The following is a 9,640-nucleotide window of genomic DNA, read 5'->3' as shown; positions in this document are numbered from 1 at the left end:
ATCAAAGGGTCCTGTCGGATGCTGACAGCCAGTGGCTCAACGATAACTGCAAACAAAAACGGAGAAGGGGGCAGCCTTGACCAGTCCCACGATGAATTGCAAAAGGGGAGGAAATTTACTGATTAGTGATAATAGAAGCAGTTGGGTGTGAATAAGTTATCTCAATCCATTTAATAAAAGATGGTCAAAATCCAAATTTCTTAAGTGCAAACATCATATATGGCCATTCCACTTGGTCAAACGCACATTGTGCATCTAATGAAATGACTACAGCCTCTTCTGCATGTTTTGTATATAAAATATTGAAAAGACAACGCAGATTAAAATACATATGTCTACCTGGCATAAAGCCAGTTTGATCTGGATGAATAATAGAACAAATGCATTCTTTTAACCTATTGGCCAAGACTTTCCCAAGAATTTTGGTTTCAATGGGCAGCAGTGAAATGGGGCGATATGATGAAACCACCTCGGGATCACGGCCTGGTTTTGGAATCAGAGAAACATTGGCTTTACATAAAGTGGGTGGCAATCTGTAAGCTATCCTGGAGTGATTCAACATTCGTAAGAGCAGAGGTGACAATATTGAACTAAATACTTTGAAGAATTCCATGCTAGAACCATCAGGACCTGCTGCCTTATCATTGGGGAGGGAAGAGGTGACCTTCTTGATCTCATCTAGGCTTACATCAGCATCAAGTGTACTTACTGAATCTGTTGACAGTGTGGGCAGATTCAGATTATCAAAAAATGCATCCATGGCTTCAACGTCTGGACCGCCTTGTGATTGGTAAACATTAGCATAGAACTCCGCAAAACACTTATTAATTTTTTTCCGGGTCCATCCATTAAAAGCCATCTTCGCCTTTATACGATGTATGGCCCTGGAAGCCTGCATCTGTCTTAACTGACGGTCTAATAATTTATGGGGCTTTTCACCAAGCTGAAAATACTTCTGTCTGACTTGTGTCAGTAGTTTTGAGACACTCTTGGACGTTATAGAATTATACTCATACCGTAAGACAGTAATCTTATTCGGTAATTCTGCTTCCTGGTCATATTTCTTAAATTCTTGACCATTTGCGATAAATATGCTGCCATTAAGATTCCACCTCCCCCGCCTGTGAACCGTTGGATCCTCCGTTCAGCGTTTCATTGACTTCTTCCCACCTAATCCCTTTAATACCAAGATACTTTTCTGCAGACTTGACTATAATTTTAATTTTTTCAGTTCTTTTGCTTGTTTGTGCTGAACAATTAATTGCATCCACCATAAAAAGTACGAAATCCTTTCTACTCATTAATAGCGTATCCTCATTTTTCATATTAGAACCCTCACAATTCACCAGTTTATTATTCCCTGTATTTGTTTGCTTGACAGCCTTTTTTTCAGTAAATTCTTTCTCTGCCTCTGCATAACTGATTCCTTGAGTTACTTTTACATATTGTATCTCAGCCGCCTTCTTGCTATAAATGCACCTTCGATAAGCTGCGCTGTGTTCCTCACCACAATTGCAGCATTTCAGCCCAGCGCCCGCTTTACATTTCCCATATTCATGTTCTCCAGTGCATCTCCCACATCTTTGTTTTCCTCTGCAGACCGCCGCAATGTGCCCGAATTTCTGACATTTATAGCATCTTAAAGGTGGTGGTATATATGTTCTAACCACATAACACATATACCCTGAGTGAACGTTAGTCAGCAATCTCTCTTCATCAAAGTTAATCATTACTGATAAACTATCACACTTCTTCCCATTTCTTGTAACTTTTAAACATTTGGCTTCAATAATTTTTGCTCCTTTTATGTTCTGTTTAATCTCATCCATAGTAACTTTTGTTGGTATTCCCGAAATAACTCCTCTAGTCCACTTTCTATTGTCAAGTATTGAGCATTGTACTTCTTTGCTGTCTATTTTACTTAGTCTTATCACTTTGCCTTGCTGAGCACTATCCCGACAAATCACTAATAGCCATCCATTTCGTAAAATCTTTGCTCTTTTCATCTCCCCTATAATTTTGTTGAGCATCTTCATCAAACAAATCGGGTTCCAACCACCAAAAGACTTGGCTTAGTTTTATTAATCTCATCTTCTTTCCATTGTTTTGCTGTCCTGCTTTGATCATCTGCTGACTCCTCAGAGTTTGATATACCGTACCTCTGCTTTCTTTTTTTCCTCTTTCCATTCCGTTCCTCTTTCCCACCGACCTCCAACTCTAGTTCACTTCCACTCTCGCCAAAAACTTCCCTCAACATCTTGGCTCTTTCCTTGATGTCCTCTCTCTGCGCCATTTTCCAGTGAGCTCCACAATCAGCTCATCAGTTGGACCTTCCAGACACTGGTGTATTTTTGCTGGTGAACGCAGCAGGCCAGGCAGCAACTCTAGGAAGAGGTACAGTCGACGTTTCGGGCCAAAACGTCGACTGTACCTCTTCCTAGAGATGTTGCCTGGCCTGCTGCGTTCACATGCAACTTTGATGTGTGTTGCTTGAATTTCCAGCATCTGCAGATTTCCTCGTGTTTACAGGCATATTTTTACTACAATCAATTGAAACACCTTGTTCGCACACAGGTGATCTCCATTTAACTAATTATGTGACTTCTAAAACCAATTGGCTGCACTAGTGATGATTTGGTGTGTCATATTAAAGGGGGTGAATACTTATGCAATCAATTATTCTGTGTTTCATATTTGTAATTAATGTAGATCACTTTGTAGAGATCTGTTTTCACTGACATGAAAGAGTCTTTTTCTGTTGATCAGTGTCAATAAAACCAAATTAAATCAACTGTGTTTCAATGTTATAAAACAGGAGAACTTGCAAGAGAGATAAAGACTTTTTACAGGCACTGTATAGTTCTTGGGGTTAAATTAAATCAACTGCGTTTCAATGTTAAAAAACAGGAGAACTTGCAAGAGGGATAAAGACTTTTTACAGGCACTGTATAGTTCTTGGGGTTAAATTAAATCAACTGTGTTTCAATGTTATAAAACAGGAGAACTTGCAAGAGAGTTAAAGACTTTGTACCGGCACTGTATAGTTCTTGGGGTTAAATTAAATCAACTGCGTTTCAATGTTAAAAAACAGGAGAACTTGCAAGAAGGATAAAGACTTTTTACAGGCACTGTATAGTTCTTGGGGTTAAATTAAATCAACTGCGTTTCAATGTTAAAAAACAGGAGAACTTGCGAGAGGGATAAAGACTTTTTACAGGCACTGTATAGTTCTTGGGGTTAAATTAAATCAACTGTGTTTCAATGTTAAAAAACAGGAGAACTTGCGAGAGGGATAAAGACTTTTTACAGGCACTGTATAGTTCTTGGGGTTAAAGGAAGCGAAGAACATGGGGAGGTAACAGGAACATGATTCAGAATCTGGAAAAGGTCCCGATACAAGAGTTTGGCCCGAAACATTGACAGTTCCTTTCCTCCCACAGATGCTGTTGGACCCACTGAGTTCTTCCAGCAGGTTGTTTGTTGCTCCAGATTCCAGGATCAGCAGTCTCTTGTGGCTGTCCTGAATCTTAATGATCCGCTGTGATCATATTGACTGGTGGAGTAACTCAAAGGGCTGACTGGCTACTCCTACGTTTTGTGGAATGGATGAGGCCTAAGGCTCCATATCTCGAGCATCTCCCCGGGATCCTACAGCCACCCCCCAGCCCCCCACTAGCTATTTTCAAAGGAATTCCAAATTACGCGTGTACCTCCCTACCCAGAAGAGTCTTGCTCTCTAAAGACATTAGCAAGCCAAGGAAGATGGAAAATTCTGTGGTGAGGTTGTTGCAAATTTTAAGAGCGTGAAAACTGGTGGAGAAGAGAAAGAAATGTTGAGGGAGGTAAAGAGTTCAACACAACAGGTATTGGAAAAGAATGAATTCAGGTTAGGAGATACAAGCATAAAAGGTGGGAGCAGGAGGAGGTCTTTCAGTCCTTTGTGTCTGCTCTGACATTCAATAAGATCATGGCAGATCCCCTGCCTTTGCTCCATTTCCTGGACTCCCTGATAGCCCAAAAATCAGTATTTGCCTTGGCTTTGAATTTACACAATAACTCTGCCTCCCTTTCTCTCTGGGCACAGTTCCACAGCTCGGACTGAAGACATTTCTCTTCTCAGCACTAAATGGCCAATCCCCCAATACTGAGGCAGACATTCGAGACAAGTAGAACAGCCTTTCAGCACCCGTGCCGAGGAGCTCATTTGTATTTTATACATTTCAGTTAGGTCACCTTGCATTCTGCTACAGAGGTGATCAACCCATTCTGATCAAAAAAACCTTAATCTCAAATCTCCAGGCAGAAGTTAAAGGAAGGTTGGGGAAGAAGGCACATTTAACCAGGGCCTTTGCCTGTATTCATTTCAATGCCGTGAAAGATTTAGAAGTACAAGGTCAGTCTGCAACAGGCATTCAGCATAATGACACATTACCACCCCTCTGTATTATGTGCGTCGCATTAAGTTATTTCTGGAAATAATCAAATTTGATTTGTTCTCAGGTGCATACTAATTTCAAATTCCTTATTATTGAAATTAACTTCAAGTTTATTAGCGTCTGACTTTCCAGGGGCACTCATGGAGTGAGCTATACTTTGGCGTCGCTCCATTCCCTTCATCTTTTTTACAGGTAACCACCCTTATTTACTTTATCTATACCTACACTAAAGAATTTATACTACAAATATATCTTTGAACTTCGATTTTTACTGATTGAAAATGCATACCAGAGCACGAGAAGTTAAAAACGGAGAAGGCTCCGGTGGGAACGGAAAAAAAGATGGTGATCCTGAAGCATTGAAGGAGACTCCATTAACTGTTGAAATAATGAAGAAACTTCTAGAGAATAAATTTAACCAAAGATTCGCTGTATTTGAAGAAGTTTTGAAGACAATTCAAGATGACGTTAAATCGTTCAGACGCGAAATTGATCAACAACAAATTAGAATCCCGGAACTAGACGAAGATGGCCGCAAAAGGGGTTGAAAAATTGAATTTCTTGTAAAAAATTTAACTTCGGTAACTCAGCAATTGGAGCGTTATAAAGCAAAGATTATCGATCTTGAAAATCGCTCTCGACGACAGAATCTGCAAATAATCGGTTTTCCTGAAGATGTGCAATAAAGGAACAGCAGTTATAATGGGTGACTTCAATCTACATGTAGACTGGGTGAACCAAATTGGTAAAGGTGCTGAGGAAGAGGATTTCTTGGAATGTATGCGGGATGATTTTTTGAACCAACATGTCGAGGAACCAACTAGAGAGCAGGCTATTCTGGACTGGGTTTTGAGCAATGAGGAAGGGTTAATTAGCGATCTTGTCGTGAGAGGCCCCTTGGGTAAGAGTGACCATAATATGGTGGAAATCTTCATTAAGATGGAGAGTGACATAGTTAATTCAGAAACAAAGGTTCTGAACTCAAAGAGGGGTAACTTTGAAGGTATGAGACATGAATTAGCTAAGATAGACTGGCAAATGACACTTAAAGGATTGACGGTGGATATGCAATGGCAAGCATTTAAAGGTTGCATGGATGAACTACAACAATTGTTCATCCCAGTTTGGCAAAAGAATAAATCAAGGAAGGTAGTGCACCCGTGGCTGACAAGAGAAATTAGGGATATTATCAATTCCAAAGAAGTAGCATACAAATTAGCCAGAGAAAGTGGCTCACCTGAGGACTGGGAGAAATTCAGAGTTCAGCAGAGGAGGACAAAGGGCTTAATTAGGAAGGCGAAAGAAGATTATGAGAGAAAACTGGCAGAGAACATAAAAATGGACTGTAAAAGCTTTTATAGATATGTAAAAAGGAAAAGACTGATAAAGACAAATGTAGGTCCCCTGCAGACAGAAACAGGTGAATTGATTATGGGGAGCAAGGACATGGCAGACCAATTGAATAATTACTTTGGTTCTGTCTTCACTAAGGAGGACATAAATAATCTTCCAGAAATAGTAAGGGACAGAGGGTCCAGTGAGATGGAGGAACTGAGTGAAATACATGTTAGTCGGGAAGTGGTGTTAGGTAAATTGAAGGGATTGAAGGCAGATAAATCCCCAGGGCCAGATGGTCTGCATCCCAGAGTGCTTAAGGAAGTAGCCCAAGAAATAGTGGATGCATTAGTGATAATTTTTCAAAACTCGTTAGATTCTGGACTAGTTCCTGAGGATTGGAGGGTGGCTAATGTAACCCCACTTTTTAAAAAAGGAGGGAGAGAGAAACCGGGGAATTATAGGCCGGTTAGCCTAACGTCGGTGGTGGGGAAACTGCTGGAGTCAGTTATCAAGGATGTGATAACAGCACATTTGGAAAGCGGTGAAATGATCGGACAAAGTCAGCATGGATTTGTGAAAGGAAAATCATGTCTGACGAATCTCATAGAATTTTTTGAGGATGTAACTAGTAGAGTGGATAGGGGAGAACCAGTGGATGTGGTATATTTGGATTTTCAAAAGGCTTTTGACAAGGTCCCACACAGGAGATTAGTGTGCAAACTTAAAGCACACGGTATTGGGGGTAAGGTATTGGTGTGGGTGGAGAATTGGTTAGCAGACAGGAAGCAAAGAGTGGGAATAAACGGGACCTTTTCAGAATGGCAGGCGGTGACTAGTGGGGTACCGCAAGGCTCAGTGCTGGGACCCCAGTTGTTTACAATATATATTAATGACTTGGATGAGGGAATTAAATGCAGCATCTCCAAGTTTGCGGATGACACGAAGCTGGGTGGCAGAGTTAGCAGTGAGGAGGATGCTAAGAGGATGCAGGGTGACTTGGATAGGTTGGGTGAGTGGGCAAACTCATGACAGATGCAATTTAATGTGGATAAATGTGAAGTTATCCACTTTGGTGGCAAAAATAGGAAAACAGATTATTATCTGAATGGTGGCGGATTAGGAAAAGGGGAGGTGCAACGAGACCTGGGTGTCATTATACACCAGTCATTGAAAGTGGGCATGCAGGTACAGCAGGCGGTGAAAAAGGCGAACGGTATGCTGGCATTTATAGCGAGAGGATTCGAGTACAGGAGCAGGGAGGTACTACTGCAGTTGTACAAGGCCTTGGTGAGACCACACCTGGAGTATTGTGTGCAGTTTTGGTCCCCTAATCTGAGGAAAGACATCTTTGCCATAGAGGGAGTACAAAGAAGGTTCACCAGATTGATTCCTGGGATGGCAGGTCTTTCATATGAAGAAAGACTGGATGAACTGGGCTTGTACTCGTTGGAATTTAGAAGATTGAGGGGGGATCTGATTGAAACATATAAGATCCTAAAGGGATTGGACAGGCTAGATGCGGGAAGATTGTTCCCGATGTTGGGGAGGTCCAGAACGAGGGGTCACAGTTTGAGGATAGAGGGGAAGCCTTTTAGGACCGAGATTAGGAAAAACTTCTTCACACAGAGAGTGGTGAATCTGTGGAATTCTCTGCCACAGCAAACTGTTGAGGCCAGTTCATTGGCTATGTTTAAGAGGGAGTTAGATATGGCCCTTGTGGCTACAGGGGTCAGGGGGTATGGAGGGAAGGCTGGGTTCTGTGTTGGATGATCAGCCATGATCATAATAAATGGCGGTGCAGGCTCGAAGGGCCGAATGGCCTACTCCTGCACCTATTTTCTATGTTTCTATGTTTCTATGTTTCTATGTTGCGACGGGAGATCCTACTAAGTACTTTTCTAAATTGTTAGTGGATGTGTTTGGTCCAGATATATTGGAGGAACCCCCATTGTTAGACCGCGCACATCGTTCTTTACGTGCTAAACCGGCTAAACAATTTAAACCGAGGCACATCATTATTCGGTTTCATTATGTTCATGTCAAGGAACAAGTGATACCAGCTGTTCGGCGGAAAGGCATGATCGAATTTCAAAGTTTTAAATTTCGTATCGTTGAGGATTTCAGCCAGGAAGTATTGAAAAAATGGATGGCTTTTAGACCACAGATGTCAGAACTTTATTGCCAGGGCTATAAATTAGCTTTGCTGTTCCCAACCTGTTTGAGAGTTGTTGTGCCAGACAATTCTCGTCGTTTGTTTAAAACTCCGGGTGAAGCTCAAAGTTTTCTCGACTAATTGTCTTCCTCTGCTGAGGACTAATTAACGCACTGTTTTCCTTTTTTTTAATCTGTTTTTCGTTTCCTTTTTTAAAAAAAGTTAATATTTAGCTTACAGATTTAGAATTTTATATTCTGAGGGTTCTTGCCTTGATTTTGTAGTGTAGGTATTATTCACATTCTTAAATGATAGTACTCTTTTTTGTTAGTGATTTTGTATATCTCACGTTTAATATTTTTCCTTTTGAGAGCAATTTAGTTACAGTTTTAATGTTTGCTTTTCCTTTTTTTTGAAACGTTACTGGAGAAGTATTACATTTTAAGATGGTGGATGGCTTCCTTCTCCTTCCCAGAATTCTCCCTTCTTGCGTCATTTCCGATCATTTCTCTACGAAAATCTAATAATATGAACTGGAGCTTGTTTTCTTTGAAATATGAGTAAGTTTATTAGCATCCAGGGCATTAGTCATGGAGCAGTTCTCAATGTCTGTCATTTGACATCTAAAAGCCTTGCCTCCCTCACTTGCAGATGCAATCAGTGCCACCAATCCACGAGTCATTGATGATGTCGGGCACGTAAACTCTGCCTTGACTTGAAACGCTGCATGTATTATGAGACCTGTACGACGTATGGACTCAATGTGGATCGAGTGTTTAATGAAGGTAATGGCTTTGTGTCTGGCACTCAGTGTTTGCCCTTTGCAGTTTGTCCGAATAATATGGAGGAAGGATAAATGTAAAACCGATCCTTTCACATTCCTTCCAGGACAAAACTGTATTTCGCCAACAAGGAGATATATTGGAATTTAAAATCTTTGTAATGTGGGAAACATAGGAACCAGTTTTCACACAGCAGGCTCCCTCAAACAGCAGTGTAACACAGACCAAATTGTATATTTTAGTGGTGAGTATCGGTCCCAGGACACTGGAGAACTCCCCTGACCCTTTACTTGTGACAGGATCTGAATGTGCAGACAGAGTCTGGTGCAATGTCTTATTTGGACCTCCACCCTCAGCAGATCATTAGCCTTGATTCCACCATCCAAACCCATCTTAACGCTCCCCCCCACCCCCCACCCCACTCCCCTGCTCTCCGCTTTCCACAGAGATTCCTCTCACTGTGATTATCTTGTCCATTTGACCCTCCTCACTAACCTCCCCTCTGGCACATATCCCTCCATGTGACAAAAGGTGCCCATTCACCTTTCCTCACTGATGCACTATCAATTACTCCAAACGACTGGAAGTAGAGTAAATACTGAAAGGCTTTTATTAACAGTAAACGGCTTAATGTCCATGCTGGGTATCCGCCCTGGACTGAGGGAGGAGCAGTGACACAATCACCTTTATTCAGGGGTCTGTGGGAGGAGCCACAGGAGCAGTCAGCAGAGGGGCCTGTCCAGACAGGTAACCCAGTTACAACATATATACATGGTTCACCACACTCACCACCATTCAGAGCCCTAAGCAGTTCTTTTAGGTGAGGCAGCACTAGCTGAAGTCTGGATATCTACTATTTCCGGTACTCCTGATGTGGCCTCCTCTACATTGGTGAAATCCAACGTAGATTGAGGTACACTGTGTCGAGCATC

This window comes from Mobula hypostoma, unplaced genomic scaffold, assembly GCF_963921235.1.
Source record: "Mobula hypostoma unplaced genomic scaffold, sMobHyp1.1 scaffold_144, whole genome shotgun sequence".
NCBI lineage: Eukaryota > Metazoa > Chordata > Chondrichthyes > Myliobatiformes > Myliobatidae > Mobula > Mobula hypostoma.
Note: the sequence above shows the minus strand (reverse complement) of the source record.